Source organism: Puma concolor, chromosome D3 (genome assembly GCF_028749965.1).
Source record: "Puma concolor isolate L17-30 chromosome D3, mPumCon1.1.hap2, whole genome shotgun sequence".
Taxonomy (NCBI): Eukaryota; Metazoa; Chordata; class Mammalia; order Carnivora; family Felidae; genus Puma; species Puma concolor.
Window position 1 is genome coordinate 20,246,247 of NC_141678.1, and position 17,107 is coordinate 20,263,353.

The 17,107-nt window shown below is 49.0% G+C and overlaps 3 long non-coding RNA genes and 1 pseudogene across 7 annotated transcripts in view; 3 read left to right on the forward strand and 1 right to left on the reverse strand.

Annotated features, from left to right (window-relative positions):
* The window catches only part of LOC147575375 (uncharacterized), a 156,095-nt gene extending 155,010 nt beyond the window's left edge, over window positions 1–1,085 (forward strand). For all 4 annotated transcript variants that reach the window (XR_015242335.1, XR_015242336.1, XR_015242338.1 and 1 more), the window contains one exon: window positions 762–1,085. This is a non-coding gene — a long non-coding RNA (uncharacterized LOC147575375). The remainder of the gene's footprint in view (window positions 1–761) is intronic.
* LOC147575369 (uncharacterized) overlaps window positions 1–17,107 on the forward strand; it is a 473,279-nt gene that overhangs the window by 268,320 nt on the left and 187,852 nt on the right. The gene's annotated exons all lie outside the window — the stretch shown is intronic.
* The window catches only part of LOC147575370 (uncharacterized), a 284,866-nt gene that overhangs the window by 258,353 nt on the left and 9,406 nt on the right, over window positions 1–17,107 (forward strand). The window lies entirely within an intron of this gene.
* Window positions 1–17,107, reverse strand: part of LOC147575371 (immunoglobulin lambda variable 5-52-like) — a 447,861-nt pseudogene that overhangs the window by 255,901 nt on the left and 174,853 nt on the right. The window lies entirely within an intron of this gene.

The following is a 17,107-nucleotide window of genomic DNA, read 5'->3' on the forward strand; positions in this document are numbered from 1 at the left end:
AATGATTCTGTTCCTTAAGTCGCAGGCCTCGAGGCTGGCAGGACTTTTCCCAGGCCTCTTTTATCCCCTTGCTAGAGAGACGTGGTGGACATGCAAAAATCAGCCAGGGTGAGGGGGCTGCTCACAGGCGGGAACTCTGTGGTTTGAGAGAGGCCAGAGAGGGGAGGGACGGCCCTGCAGACCTACCCTCAGTCCGGGGATTCTGCTTCACCCTCTGATCGCATAGTCTGGGGTGCACAACTCCATTCCCCTCCATGTCCTGACCTCACTCCTGGGCTGACCTGTCCTGGCTGAGCTCAGAAGTGGAATTTGTCTGTATTTTCTGAACCCGTGATAACATGTTTACTCTACAGACACTATAGGAGGTTTAAGTCATTGGGGTTGCTGAGCCATATCTCTGTTGGGGAACACCAGAACCTAAATAAAATTCTTCCCTTGGCAAGTGCACATGGAATTTTAAGGCGTCATTGAGGTGCTGTAAGTGTCTGTCCATGGGGTGGGGGGCAAGGGGGGAGCTTCTGGGACAGGTCATAGCCTCAGTATCCACAAGGTGCAGTCGGTGTCGAGGACAGATCCAGTCCTTGGGCAAGGTGTGACAGTGACTGAGTTGAGCAGAAATGAGTTGAGTGGAGAGGCGGGAAGTACTGACCTGTGTTAGAGAGAGAAGCAAATCTACACAACACAGTTCTAAGAGACATGGATGCAGAATTTTATATCAGCGTCAGAGGAGATCCTGTAGAAACCTACACCTTTTCCCTCAGGTCTCACATCCGGATGGCCAACCCTTCCTGCATGATAGAAGCCCTGATTGATGCCAGGCTCACCCCATCTCCAGGTGCTTTGCCAGGTGATCTCTGCTGTCCCCTGGTGGCCACTCCACACTGACTCTGGGAGGCTCGGGGAACTCCTTTGTCCAGGTGATGAAGAACCCACAGCTCAGAACCTGATTCTCTGATCCCTTGACTGCTGGCTCCAGAGGAGGAATTGCTCTTTTCTCCAATGCCCTGTCAGCCTCAAGACCAGGCAGGAGGAGATCAGATTATCCATGAAAATAAGAACAGGCTCATCTGAGGAAGACAAGGTAAGGTCCATCTGAAGTATCACTGCTCATATCTCTGGGGACACGGGTGGTCATGGGTGTGGTTCTTGGGCTTAGCAGTAGGGACACAGGACCCAGCAACAGCCCTTACTGGTGCTGGCTGCTGATGCATCAAAATAGGGCCATTCCAAAGACAGAGACAGGAGAACTCTCACCCAGAAAACATTTATCGAGACCCACTTTGGTCTGACACAATCATCCTGGGAGATGATTGTGAACAAGACACGGATCTTTCTCAGAGGTTCCTTCTTGTGGTTGGAGCAGGAGAGTGGTCACAGTTGCTCTGGTGGCACAGCAGAGTCTCCAGCCCCTTCTACCTGTATCTTATCTTCATATGCATTTAGAATATACTGATGAACATGTGTGTACATACATAGCTATGTGTGTCTGCTGCGTGTGTACGTAGAGTTCTCTGTGTATGAGTGTGTTCCAGGAGTTCTAGACTCTGCCTGGGTCCCCAAAACATGCTTGATGGAATTCCTGTTTGGGTGGAGTCATGTAGTTCCATTTTATCACCAATGACAATGTGGGTGCAGTAACCATAATGAAATGGTCGTGCAGGCAGGACCTAGGGCAGCACGTGTGCAGAGAGTAAGAAGGGGGAGCAGGAGAGGGATCCAGGCCATGGAGGAGATGCCCAAGAGCTCTGCCTCCTGAGGCCCCACAACAGGGCACGGCTCTCCCAGACCCTCTTATCCTTCAAGGGCAGAGCCTGCTCAGGTGGAAAAGGACCCGCCCTCATTAGCCCTCTAACCATGCCAATGGAGGTTTTGACTGAATCAGGACCCATAAAAACAGAAAATAGGGTTCCTACCCCACATTCCCACAATCACTGCCACAAACAATTCTCCAGGTGACTGTCACTATTTTAGGGCCTCCATAGAGGGTGCTACCAAAGCTCTGCCCTGTGACATCACTGGGTCAATATTTATTCAAGCCTCTCTCCCTCTCTGTTGTGCCCAATGTCATTACAGACAGATGCAGCTCTGCCTAGGGGGGCAATAAATCCTTTATTCTGGGAAGAGTCTCCTATGACAGTTCAATGTCTGTCACATGGTTCTTCTTCTGGCCCATGTCTCTAGGGTTTGCTTTCTCAGCTGACGTCAGAGGGTCCATCAAGGTCCTGAGGCTGTTAGTATTGGTAGAAATGAAAGTCACAGAGAGAGGCTGGGTTCTGCAGGAATGTTCTACACAGTTGGATGCTGAAGCTTTTGACAGTGTTCCTGGCCTGGCCTCCTCTGCAGGGCCTGGGCATGGGGCCGAGGGAGTGTCCTGGTGTATGCAGTGGGGATAGCCATGGTGCAAGGTGGGCAGAGAAAGGAGAAAGCATGGAATTGAGGGGCAGAAAAGATCAGGGAGAGAGAGGGGCTGCCTGAGAGAGGGAAGGAGAAGTCTGAACATGCTGGTGGAGGTGCTGGACCAGGGGCGGGCCAGGCTCTGTCTCTCCCTGGAGCTCGGTCCAGCATGGGCACCTGTTCTCTGGGCTCCCTCCATCTGCAACCTATCCCTCCACGCTCTCGGGGTGACCCCCACATGGGCAGGAGGTCCCGTAGGTCTGGTCCTCAGACACTACATCTCCTGTCCCTGCCCACGGAGAGGTCTGTGTCTTCCCTTTGGAGTTCAATGAACTTCTTCATTTTCATTTTGTCCTTCATGTTTGGATCTGAAGACTGAGACCACCTGTGGCAGGGTGTCTATTAGATCTAGAAATCCTTGCCCAGAAGGGTAAGGATGTAAATAATCACTCAGGCACTGGAAAATGCATTAGGAGCTAAACAGTTTGCTCCCCTGGGCAAACATTCTCATCTGGTAAACAGACAGCTTATTAAATAAAAGTGTACTGATCAGACTGGTTTGATGACTGCCCCCTTGAGAGGGTCCACCAGTCCTATGCTGTTATGTCACACAAGTGACCCACGTCAGGCTGCTCCTTCCTTGAAAGACCTGCCTCACGCCCCTCATGTGCACATCCTGAAACCCTGCACACACTCCCCTCACCTGCCTGAGATGTTCCTGAGACTCTGCCTGGGGGTTTTCTCCTGAGCACTAACGGACTTGGTGTGCGGGATGAAGTGGTTTTCGGGTGATCTTTTGGGAATGAGCACCTGCCCATCAGCAGGTGCTCGTGCCTGTTCAGGTTGCCATGGAGAAGACAGAACCAGACAGGACTGAGGACTGGCTCCATCGCTGGGGGAGTGAGGGCAGGGCCAGTCTGTGTGGAAGGCTCTGTCCCGCTGGGTGTGACCAGGGCGAGCTGTGTGAGCCAGGCTGGGGGAGCAGGTTTAGGTCCCCCTTCACCTGTCTGTGTCACTGTGAGTCACTGAAAACTGCTCCCACTGCCATGGTAAGTGGCAGAGTGGCAGTGAGCTTTGCCCTGGGCCTGGGCCTGACTTATGGTCAGGATGGCCTGGTCCTTGAGTTGGAACTTGAAAATTGGTCAGGGATCCCTGAGGGCAGGTTGCTGTAATGATAGATAATTTCCAGGGGTGTCTAGCTTGGCTTCTGCTGGTGCCAGTGGACATATGTACTTCCCATGTGTTTTCCCCCACGTGTGATCCTGGCCGTCTCCTTCATAGTCACTGACAGCGAGGGGGTTGAGTCAGCTTGTAGGGGCCATGGAGCCTGTGAGACAGAAAAGGAGAGGTGGGCTTCCAGATCTGGTCCAATCCCCAGGAGCCCCCCACCTACCTAACCTGAGCTCCAGGGATTCTCTGCAAACCCCAGGTTTGCCCTCTCTCATCAATCTCGTTCCCAGAATCCAATGGGCCTGGCCGGTTGATGTGGCTTTTGAACAAATTGAAAAACAAGTCTTTCTCTGCATAGAGGCAGTCTTTCTGGGCTCACACGGAGCCAGTGAGCACAGTGAGAGGATTTTACCCCTACAGCTCCTCATCCTGCATCAGGGTCATGAGCATCCTGCCCCACAGGCAGCCCATGCTGAGCTCTAAGTCTGGGCCATGCTTGTCCATGGCCCTGAGTTGGGGTGGGTGTAAGCTGGGTGCAGCACCTGTGCAGTGGCCGAGGAGGCTGAGGAGCAAAGGTGTCTAGAACATGGTGGAGGTCTCCCGAATCTGCTCCCGAGGCCCAAGGCCGGGCAGGATTCTCTCCTGGCCTCTTATCCCTTCCTGGGGAGACCTGGAGGTTATGCATCAGCCACCTCAGGGGCTGCTACTGAGGATCTTTGTGGTTTCAGAGAAGAGCTCAGTCCCAGGGGACACAGAGAGGAGGGGGGTCTTACGCAGGCTCATCCCCAGTTCAGGGGAATCTGACTCAATCTCTGGTATCATAGTCTGGGCCTGACATTTGTGTCTGGCACGGGCTATCAGCACAGAGGATGGAGGGGGGAACTGTGATCACAGGGAGAACAGGTGTTTGTGGACGGTGACAGAACTTCAATCTCGTGAGGGTTCGCTAAGTTCTTGCTGGTGGGAGACAAAGTGCCTGGACCCATATTAGAGAAATAAGCAGTGTCTCCATGAGCAGAGTCCGTCACACATATACCCTGAAATTTGGACCTGAAAGTGAAGGATGACACTGTAAGCAAATGACAAGTGACTGAAAGTCCCAGGTCCTGGTTACTACCCCCCACTGACTATTAGAAGCCCTGATGCCCAGACCCTCCCCATCTGCAGATGGTTTTGGCAGGCGATCTCTGCTGCCCCCTGGTGGCCACTCCACTCTTGCTGCTGGAGGTGCAGGGACCTCCCTTGTAAAGTGTAGATTCAGAACCTACAGCTCAGGTGCTAATTCCTGCTCCATGGACTCTTGCCCCGGTGAGGAATGACCTTTCTATGCATGGCTCCTGCCTGCCTCATATTCTGGCATGAGGGGCCCAGAGTACCCATGAAAACATGAACAGGCTCATTTAGAGGAGGAGAGCACAGGTGTCAATGATGCGCCCCTGCACCTGTCTCTGGCTGGTGGGAGGTCATGCAGGTGGTACTGCATCTTGGAGATGGGGTCAAGGACTCAGGAGATGGCTCCTATTGGTGCCAACTGTGGATGCAGGGCTGATGTGTGTGGAGGGATGGTGACTGGGTACTAATGCCCCAAAGACAGAGACAGAAGAGTATCCACCCAGCAGATACTTATTTAGACCCAAATTGATCTGGCACATATTCCATCGTGGGAATTCTGTACGAATAAGACACAGTCTGTATTGAAGAGGGAACTCTGGAGCTGCAGGGGTCGTGGGAGGGGGAGTAACAAGAGGTGAGATGCGTGGGGGAATATTCCAGTGGGTGCAATAGAGGAGCGGCAGGCATGGTGGCTAGAGAATCTCAAAGAACAGGACAACCAGAGGGACTTGGGATTCCACCTGAGTTCAGGGCCAGTGTTGAGTTTCTCCTGAGGTGAGCATTCTGGGTACAGAGGCATGTGGTCAGGTGTGGTAAGAGGCCATTTCCAGGTACTAAGTCAGTTTCTCCTGGCAGTTATTGGACACATAGAGGTCTAAAGCCTTCCTAAAGCCTCAGGTAGACTAGGGTGCTACATGTGCCTCTGGTCCTGGTGCCCTGTCTGAGGTCCCACGTAGATTACCTATCACTGCTTTCTCCAACACCCCACTGCTAGCTGAGCTGAGCAGGAGCATGAAGGGGGGTGCATCTGAGAGGGAAGGGAGGCTGGGAGAGGGCATGGGTCCCCAGTCCCTGGAGAGGTAGAGAGAAGAGCAGAGGCTGGCAGGTGCAAGGCAGCAACAGTTACCTGCACCAGGTGAGGAAGGCTGCCCAGGCTGAGAGGGGATGAGGGACGACCTAAGCCAGAACTTTCCAGGTCCTAAAGGAGATAGCTTCTTCCTCTCAAGTGCAGTTGCTTGTGGGGGGGTGTTGCTGCAATTGGCCACAGGGCCACCTGGGATCAAGGAGGTGCCAGCCCATTCATTGTTATGTTGATGAGAAAGGCTAAAGTGAGAATCTCCCAATTATCATTCTCCGGAGTGACCTTCTCATGATCCTTTAACCTGAAAAATCTCTGGAAATCCAACCAAAGATTGTCTTTCTAGTTCATTATGTCAATCAGTAAATTTTAGATGAAATATTCCAATGGTACTTTCCATACTTTTTTGAGGAGAAAATGATGTTCTTTCCTGTGTCTCCCCACTCCCATGAACGTATCACTCCACCAAAAGCCAGAGGTGGAAATAGTGAAAGTGTTTTCTTTTCCTTCTTAATAAATTCCTCATCTGTTCTTTTGACCTAATGCAATTGCTCTAAAAATCAGTTTCAAAACCAGAAGTCAAAGAATCAAGGAGAGAAATTCACTTCATGATACTAATGTATTTTAGTTCTTGGAAAAGTTCTGCCCCTCATAGCCACAGCAGAGGCCCAAATTCAGATGAGGCCCTACACGGGGTCAGCATGGGGTGGGGTGAGAGGTGTGAGTCCATGGTGGGTCTGACCTCAGCTAAGGGTCAGACCTGCTTGGTGCATGTAATGGGATTTGGGACAGTGGGAGTTCAATGGTGCCAGGTGAAAGTCCCCAGGTGGGACACAAGGTAGTGTCTGCACTTTCCCCAGTTTCTGTAAAACTTGAGGATGGCAGAGCCAGGGGCAGGAGGGTCCTGGTCCTCTCTTCATGAAGCCTCAGGTAGCTCTTCATGATGTGGGGACGTCTCATCCAGGAACCAGGGGTGACACAGCACACAGGGCCCATCCAGGCTGCCTGTACCCAGGACAAGAGGAGTGCCCACAGGACATACTGAGACAGCTGTCCCCCCTCTTGAGTGACACATGATTACATCTGGGGCCCATGTGTTGTATAGTGACATCCTAAACCTTTATTATCTACTAAAAAACCTGACTACAGTCCTCATAGTCAAAATAGCCCCCTCTCCTTCACCACTGTTCAGTAGGATAAACACAGACAGGAGGCCAAAGAACCTGCTAGAATCTCTCATGTTGCAAGGGGCTGGGCCAGGACCAGGGAGGACACCAGATCAGAGGGCAGGTGAGAGTGACAGCCAGGCAGGCCTTGGAGGAGTGTTTGTGCACCATTCTTCTGTGTCATCTGAGTCACTGCCAAGCACTCCCACTGCCACATTATGTAGTACAGAAATGATCAGTCTTGTCGGGCCCTCCGGGGGGCCCTCGGGGGGGGCGTGTCCCTAAGTTCCATCCTCAGAATCATATTTGGAACCGCTCGTATCTGCACGTATATCCAGCTCGTGGACCTGGTTTGAATTTTGCTGGTACCAAGATGCATGTTCACGCATTAACTTATCTTCAGAGCTGGGGATCCTGTACCTGACCAGGGCCTGTGACACAGGGGGAGTCCACTTCATGTCAGGAGAGACACAGAGTCTGTAAGAGAGGAGAGGAGAGGGGCCTGGAGAAAGAAAGGGAGGCTGGGTCAGTATGGACTCATCCCAGCCCTAACCAGGGTAGCAACGTGGACAGGGGTGAGGGCAGGGCCCCATCTCCACAGGCCCTGGATGGGAGACAGCAGGGTATCTGTGCCTCACACTGTGCCTCCCTGTGGGCCTCTCACCTGTGCTGGGAGCAGGGGAGGAGGCGTGAAGCCACGCAGAGTGTGGTCCTGGGAGGATCAGCACCACAGGGCCCTGGGAGCTGTTCCGCATGCAGATGCCCGGACCCCACCCCGACCTGCTGCAGCTGCATCTTGTGGAGACCCCCCCTCCTCAGGGGACTGTGTGCTCACTGAGCATCGCAGTCTAGGGGTCTAGGCCACGATGGAAAATGTCACTTCCTCTCCTGGTCTCCCCAGGTCCTTTCTGGCCACCTGGAACATGGGGCTTAACTGTCCTGACCTGGTCAAGCAAGTTCGATTCAAGGGCTAGTCCCTGTAGTGATGTGGAAGGAATGATTTAAGATTAGACTCTTTCACCAGCCACATGGAGTGTGTGCTGTGGATGGGGTGATATCTCCGGGAATATGGTCTGCACAGCTCTGGAGGCAGGCAGTGTGCCTTGTCTGCTTTAGGCACCTCCTGGGGTGAATCATCAGGAAATGTGGGGGGCACTTCCTGTGGTAATTCACGGTGATTATCATGGGGAGTTGCATTTCTAGTGCACAACTGGGGCAAGAAGGAGTGTGTATGGATTCAGAAGATCCCCTAATATTCCCTGGGTCTGCATTATAGTCATCAGTGCACCACAATCCAATTCAGCAGGTCTGACGATCGACTAACTTTCTTGAATGAAGGCTTAGTTGTGCTAACTGGCTGGGATGTTTGCTGTGGAAAGAGGGATATCGAGTGCGTGGTGACGAAGGTAGTTATAGACACCACTCTAACCACAGGGTAGCTGTAGAAATGAACAGGATAAAAGGAACAAGTGTTTCTTCCTTATGTTGTAGGAATGTGTTTGGATATACAGTAATCGTATGTGTTCATTTTCTTCTCTGTGTCGTCTCATTATCATCTAACATCAAATGTGTGAACAGTATGTAACTTTATATCTCAATATTGAAGTTATAGGATAGCAAATCGTCTAGGACAAAAATAAATATCCCTAGCAGACAAAAGTGTATTTCCTATCCTGTTTAGGGGGCAGGGTGAGCATATATGTGGTTGTCATGGGATAGTTTCATCATATCAGGTGGACCATGGTTACTGATATTCCCTACATCTACAGACTTGGTTTGCGTGCATCTGGGTGGATTTCATGTGGACAGGGGTTGACTGTGGTGGCGTATTAAGTGTCAGGCTGAACTGTATTTCACAGAAATGTTTTCTGTCTATATTTCTGGTTAGGGTGGGTATAAAGAGAGATTCCTGTGCATGATTTGGGGGGTGGAAGTGAGGCAGCACCCATTTTGTGTCTCACTCCCATGGTTGTGTATCTTCTGGTCACTTTGTAGAAGGAGGCAACCGCCCCAATGTCCCCCATTCACCCGCAGGATGGATGTGGCTCTCTTACTGTCTGTCAAAACCCAGAGCATCTAGTGTGTGCATCTTTTCTCATTGTTTAAAATGTTTCTCATTGTTAAAAATACAAGAAACAATCCTATCTGTCTGGAGACTGGACATGCACACTGGGTTTTGTAGAAGAAAGCCCAACTTTGTGTGTATATAGTGGCCTCCTCAGGTCTCTCAGGACCGTGTCTGGGATGCCAGCCATCCTGGATTGGGTTCCTGGAAGGAGACTCTGAGATGAAGAAGTGCATGTGTAAGAAATTGGAAGAAGTGAAGCCAGACTGGGGAGTAGGAGAGCGACCCACATGGTGTGGAACATCAGATGAGGCCTCATTCCTGCAGGGAGCTCTAAAATGGGGACCTTTAACATTGGAACTGAGGCAGGGCCTTGGATCTAGGCTTCAAGAGATCATTTGACTGAACCTCTCTGAGAAGGGCCATATCCTAAGGAGTCAGTTTCTGAACCAAGAGCACTTCCCAGGGAGGATCACCCCTATGAGCTGTCAGGGGCTCCAGGCAGCAATGGGTGGGGACGTGAGCCCAGAAGGGGGGATGTGGGTAATGCCCCAGTGTCTACTGCACCCGTCTGCTCCACTCAGGTGGAGCTAGGTGCACTCATGGCATCAGGGCTTCAAGACCTCAGGTGAGCTGGGAAATTTGGGGCTCTAATTTTGGTCAGTTGCATGAGCAGTAGCCCACGACCACCCCATGGAAATGCAGAGATGATGACCACTGGACAAAAGTCTCTTGTGTCTTTTCTCCCCCTATGCTGTGGCCTCAGTTCAGTCCCAGGCCCAGAGAACCAGGGAAGCCTAGTGTTGTCAGCTATACATATGTTCTGTGACCATCCCTGTCCTAGAGGGCTGTGAGGGAGGGGGCAACCTGGGGACCTCAGCTCCAGGAACTTTGACCAGACCCACTCTGCTTTGTCCCCAAGCCTCCAGGGGATGGAGGAGAGTGTGACACAGATGGGGAAAGAGTTTGTGTCTCACTTCCCCATCTGCCTGTATCACTGTGAGCATCATTATTGCCACCCCACATCTGACAGTAATAGTTGGCCTCGTCCTCGGCCTGGGCCCCGCTGATGGTGAGGGTGGCCGTGTTCCCCAAGTTGGTGCCTGAGAATCGGTCAGGGGTCCTTGAGGACCTTTTGCTATCATCATAGATAATCATCACCAGGGCCCGGCCTGGCTTCTGCTGGTACCAGTAAGCATATTTACTTCCAATGTTGTTTCCTCCACACGTGATCCTGGCCGTCTTTCCCAGGTTGACTGACACTGACGGGGGCTGAGTCAGCACATAGGAGGCCACGGAGCCTGCAAGAGAGAAGGTGAGAGGTGGGTTTCCAGCCTGGGGTGTCATCCCCCGAACACTCCCACCTGCCTGGCTTAAGCTCCAGTGATTCTCTAGGCCCCAGTGTCCACTCTGCTGTCATCTTAGTCCCTGGGGCCCATGGGCCCGCCTAGTGGATGGAGCCTTTGAACCAATGAGAACCACCCCCCTTTCCCTGGGCAGGTGCAGCCCTTCAGGGCTCACACAGATCAGTGAGCACAGTGGGGGGCTATCACCCCACCAGCCCCCCCATCCCACAGCAGGGTCTTGAGCATCCTGTCCCCACTGAGACTCCCCTGCTGAGCTCAGAGTCAGGACCAGGCTTGTCCCGGAACCCTGGGCCTGGGGTGGGTGTGAGCCTGGGCACAGCACCTGTGCAGTAAGCGAGGAGGCCGAGGAGGAGAGGGGTCCAGGCCATGGTGGAGGTGCCTCGATTCTGTTCCCTGAGGTCCTGAGGCTGGGCAGGGTTCCTCCCAGGCCTGACTTATCCCCTTGCTGGAGACACCTGCTGTTCATGCAAATCAGCCAGGGCTAGGGGATGCTGCTGAGGAGCCTCGTGGCTTCAGAAATGGGCTCAGCCCCAAGGGACACAGAGATGGGAGGGGCGGCCCCTGCACACCCACCCTCAGCCCAAAGGATATGCTTCACCCTGTGATCCCATAGTCTGGGGCCCACACTCCATCCCTCTCCCTGTCCTTGCCTGGCTCCTGAGTGGGTGTCAACACAGCAGAGTTCAAGGATGGAATCTGTCTACATTTTGTTTCTGTCTTTTTTTCTTATTTATTTCTTATTTCTTATTTCTTATTTTCTGTCTGTTTTTTCTTATTTATTGAGAGAGAGAAAGAGGGAGAGAGAGCACACATCAGCAGGGGAGGTGCAGAGAGAGGGGGAGAGAGAGAGAGATAAAGGAGAGACAGAATCCCAAGCAGGCTCAACCTACAAACATGAAGCTGATGCAGGGCTTGGCCTCGTGAATTGTGAGATTCTGACCTGAGCCAAAATGAAGAGTTGGGTGGTCAACCGACTGAGCTATCCAGGCACCTCTGTCTGTCTTTTGTGAACCCATTACAGAATGTTTACTCTCTAGGTGACTGGGGGAACTTAGGTCAATGCAGTGTGCTACCCCAGGTCTATGTTGAGAAACTTCAGAACTTGAAGAAATTCCTCCCTTGTCAATTGCACATGGAGTTTCAACGAGCTATTGAAGTTCTGTAGGACTGTATCCTGAGGGAGAGCTCCTGGGGTAGGCCATCGATGCTGTGCCTCAGTATGCCTAGGGGGCTCTCAATGCCAGAAGCAGACCCACCTTGAACAAGGTTGGACAGTGGCTGAGTTAAGCAGCTGTGGGCCGGGCTGGAGAGGCAGGAATTGCTGGATCTGTGCTAGAGACCGGAGCACATTGTACAGGAGACAAATCTGAGAGACACTGAACCAGTAGCTTACACCAGAGTCAAAGGTGATGCCATAGACAACTTACACTTTTCAGTCAAGTCTCATGACTAACCCTCCCTGCATATGCCCTGTTGCCCAGACCCTCCCCATGTGCAGGGGCCTTTGCCAGGTGATCTCTGCTGCCCCCTGGTGGCCGCTCCACTTGACCGCCCGAGGCCCAGTGAAATCCTTTGTCCAGGTGGAGATTCAGAACCCAGTGCTCAGATCCTGATTCCCTGATCCGTGGACTGCTGACCCCAGGGAAGGAATTCCTCTTCTCTGCGGGGCCTCTGTCAGCCTCAAGACCAGGCAGGAGGAGGTCAGGTTATCCATGCAAGTAGGAAGAGGCTCATGTGAGGAGGAGGAGGAGGCAGGGCCCATCTGCGGTATCACTGCTCCTGTCTCTGGGGAGGTGGGTGGCCGTGGGAGTGGTTCTGCGGCGTGACACAAAGCTACACAGAAGCCAGGGACTGCCTCTAACTGGCACTGGCTGCTGGTGTCGCCAATAGTGTGATGACGGCTACTGCTCCCAAGACAGAGGAAAACACTCGTCCAACAAACACTAATTCAGATCCTCTTAGTCTGGGACACATTGCATCCTGGGAAATCAGTGTGAACAGGACACGGGCCCTGGGTCAGAGTTTCCATCTTAGGACTGCTGCAGCAGAGTGGAAGTCTTGCTTTGTTGGTACCGGAGACAGTCTCCAACCCCTCCTACTTGTATCTCGTCTTCCATTTTCATTTAGAAACCATACTATTGCTATTGTCAAGTCTCTCTTGAGACGTCAAGATTGGCCCTGTGGCCAAGAATTGGCCCCTTGAATGTATCATTTGGGTGGGGATCTTTTAGGGGACTTTTACTCTTGTGAGGGAAGAAACAGAGTAGAATTATGCAGTGTTCTCTCCCTGTACTTGGTTGTGATAGCTGGAGCTGCAGCAGCCATCTGAAGTCTGTTGTCAACAGCAATAAAAAACAAAGCCTCCGTTGTCGTGATGGTGGGGCCAAAAGTGAGCAGACATGGAGATTAAAAGAACACCTGACTGGGGCGCCTGGGTGGCTCAGTCGGTTAAGCCTCCGACTTCAGCTCAGGTCACGATCTCGCGGTCCGTGAGTTCGAGCCCCGCGTCGGGCTCTGGGCTGATGGCTCAGAGACTGGGGCCTGCTTCCGGTTCTGTGTCTCCCTCTCTCTCTGCCCCTCCCCCATTCATGCTCTGTCTCTCTCTGTCTCAAAAATAAATAAACGTTAAAAAAAAATTAAAAAAAAAAAGAACACCTGACTGAAGAATGAATGGGTTAAATAGGAAATTAAAAGAATAAATTAAAAAAAAATACATGGAAGCAAATGAAAATGAAAACACAACAGTCCAAAACCTTTGGGATGGAGCAAAGGCAGTCCTAAGAGGGAAGTATATTGCAATACAGGTCTTCCTCAGGAAGCAAGAAGAGTTGCAAATACACAAAGTAACCTTACACCTTAAGGAGCTAGAAAAATGAACAACAAATGAAGCCTAAAGCCAGCGAAGAAAAATAATAAATATTAGAGCAGAAAAATATGATCTAGAAACAAGCTAACAAAAAAAGTAGAGTAGGTCAATGAAACTAAGAGCTGGTTCTTTGAAAGAATTAATAAAACTGAGAGGCCTCTAGCCACACTTACCAAAAAGAAAAATGACTCAACTAAATAAAATCACAAATGAAAGAGGAGAGATCACAACCAATACCACATAAGTACAAACAATTATTAAGAGAACATTATGAAAAATTATATGCCAACAAACTGAGCAATATGGAGAAATGGACAATTTCCTAGAAACATGCAAACTACAAAAACAGGAAGAAGTAGATAATTAGAACAGACCTATATCCAGCAAAGAAATTTAATCAGTAATCAAAATCTCCCAACAAACAAAAGTCCAGGGCCAGAAAGCTTCCCAGGGGAATTCTTCCAGACATTTAAAGAAGAGTTAATACATATTTTTCTCAAACTGTTCCAGAAAATAGAAATGGAAGGAGAACTTGATACTCCTTCTACAAGGCCAGCATTACATTGATTCCAAAACCAGAGAAAGACCCCACTAAAAAGGGGAATTACAGGCCAATATCCCTGATTAACATGGCTACAAAATTTCTCAAGAAGATACTAGCAAACCAAATCAAACAGTACATTAAAAAAATTATTCACCACGATCAAGTGAGATTTATTCGTAGGTTCCAGAAATGGTTCAATATTCACAAATCAATCAACATGAGACACCACCTTAATAAATGGAAGGGTAAGAACCATATGATCCTCTCAATAGGTGCAGAAAAAATATTTGACAAAATACACCATCTGTTCTTGATAAAATCCTCGTCGAAGTTGATGGAACATACCTTGACATCATAAAGGCCGTATGCGAAAGGGATTGTGAAAAAAAAATTAAGTACATTAATGTATGACAAAGACTGAGCTTTTAAACACAGTGAACAACAGTCAGGTATGCCAGACATGGGTTGCCATGCTAAAACTGGTAAAGTGAAGGTGGTACCCTATCATGTCTCTTGAACTCAAGCCCTGTTTCAATTAGGAGTCCAACAAATTCTTGAACAGACACTTAATGTGATGTGTACATACCAATTCAGTATAAATGGAAATCTAGCTAACATTTGAGGGGACAGCTAAGGATATCAGATATCCTTTAGAATTCCAGAGGATGTATGGAATGACCCACAAAATATCCCTTGTGCAACAGAGGAGCCATTTTGGAAAGCACCCATTCTAATGAGGGGACAGAAACATGCTGGGTGGTTTCTAGGATAGGGGTTCAGGCATCTGAGCAGAGGGGGTTCAGACATCTAACTGAGCTCAATGTGTGTCATATTCCTGGATGAAATCTCTTGGATATGGGGTCAAGGATGAGGAACTCTAGACAGAAAAATAATGTCTTTTGGTCATCATTCCCTAGGCAATATCATCTGATGTTTTTTCAGATGCTTTTGCTTCAACACAAGAATAACCCTGCAAGGAGGGCCATTTTGATTATAGCATGGTGGAGTAGAGAATAAGTCAATGACAATTTACATGACCTAAGTATAAGCTTGTCTGCACTGGTGTGGGAGATGGGATGGAGGCATTTAAAGTGAGGATTCTCCTGACAGTTATGGAAATTGCACTGAGTAGGCATTTCCTTGTGCCTCTGTTCTTTGTGGAGAAGTTGGAAAGAGCTACCTTCTGGAGCTGTAACATACAGGCAAAGAGGAAGCTGTGACTGTCCCCAGACAATTCAACAGAGAGTATTTCTATCGATCACAGGGACTTGGACATTCTTCATCCTGCCCCTTAGTGCATATTGAGAAGATCTCCCCTCGGAGCTGTGTGTCATCTTGAAATACAGCCTCTTCATCCACAAAAGGATTTTTGACCTCGTGTGTTTCCTAAAGAGATGGGTTTAGGGCAAAGACTCTAATCAGGGCTGACTACTCTTTGCCAGAATGGTAATGGAAATGCCCACTCAGAAAATGGACATATTTCTATAGAGTGTGAATGTTCTTATGAAACTATTTTAGTGTCCTTGTTCATACCCTATGAAGGACATTTAAAGAACACAAGAAAAGTGATGCCCTGGCCAGAGATAGAAAGAAATAACTGGTGGATATGGGATTGAGGGAAAGAGAATGTGTAGTAGGAGGAAGTGATTGCTAGCTGTTTTATTTGAAATGATTGTTCATGTGTGTTTTGAGCATGTATGTACTATATTACTCCAGAATGAATCTAGATAATAATGTCTATTCCTCATATAGTAATAAAATGGTAACCTGTTAATGACATTCTCATAAATCCATCATTTAGTTCTGGGGTTGAGTGAGTGGTCTTATAGATTGGGTCCTTGCCTCCTGAGATCACTAGAAAGGTTTCCTGGGAACAGTCGGAGCCACCTTTTCTTCTGCCCCATGCTCTATTAGTACAAAGAGCAAACTCAGGTCCCCATGGTGCAGGAAACACTATATTTTTTAATTATTCTGGGTTCTTTTGACCACACAATAAGGCATAATATTCAAATAAGTGGCAAGAGTATCTCCAATGACCATTTGAACATAATATGATTAATGACCAATAAAGCTAAAGCAAATAAACCAAAAATACACAAATATCAATCCCTAAATCCTTATCATTCAGGTTTAATGAAACAAGATAGTTCCATAACTATAGAAAGTGAGTGGAAAAAGAAAGATAAAATTACCAGAACAGATGCAATGTAAAATGAGTGGCACTTAACTCAGGTATTCTATGGACTCATGAATGTTCTTGCCCTAAGGTGCTGATTCCCTATTTGCATTGACCAGAAAAACACTAGTAGATACTCTGATTATAGAAAAACCTGGTTATTTCACATTGACTCTATTAAAAGTAACAATTCTCTCATCTTTTTATAAAAATATTGAACCCTAGAGACAACACTAGAGGCTTTTCCTATACCTCGAGACTCATATACACAAGACACAAAGGGCTTTGTAGCTCTAGAAATTTCATATTGGAAGCAATCCTGTTCACTCAACATCTAGCTTCTATATTTCTTGGTAATGGTTCCTACTCTAAACATAATAACTACCTTCTCCAGAGGAAATGGTGGTCTCACCTTAAAAGGAGACACACTAGGGGCGCCTGGGTGGCTCAGTCGGTTGAGCGACCGACTTCAGCTCAGGTCATGACCTCACGGTTTGTAAGTTCGAGCCCTGCGTCGGGCTCTGTGCTGACAGCTCAGAGCCTGGAGCCTGCTTTGGATTCTGTGTCTCCCTCTCTCTCTGCCCCTCCCCCACTTGTGCTCTGTCTCTCTCAAAAATAAATTTAAAAATGTAATAAAAAAAAAGGAGGCACACTAGTAGAGGCAATGGTCACACCTGCCTTCCTGTGCATTAGCAGATACTTTATAAAAAGGACACTGATGCTATTTGAGTCAGGAAGAATTTCTCATAACAGTTGCTTTAGAAACTCACAAGACAATGGCCCCTTCGGAGGGGCCTAATTCCTACAGAATTTCCACATGAGGACACATACCCTAAAGTCAAGCACAGCCTCTGATCGCCTTACACAAACATGAAGCTGTGATTCAGGAAGTTATTCTGTGCCTCTATTAGCACATGCCACATTGCAGAGTACTTTAACCCACTGCTAGTAATCAAGGTGTGTTGCTCTTCCAGTCTAGATGACTTAAGTATGAAGGTACTGATCATTTATCAGGGAAAGAGAGAAGGTACTGAAACAGATTTTGAAAATAATTCATAGAAGAACATTATGGGAGAGAGAGACTAGGATCTATGCTAAACTGAACATCCATCCCCATTTGCCCATGAATGAGGTCATTGCCAGGATGTGGCACTTCCAGTGCTTAACA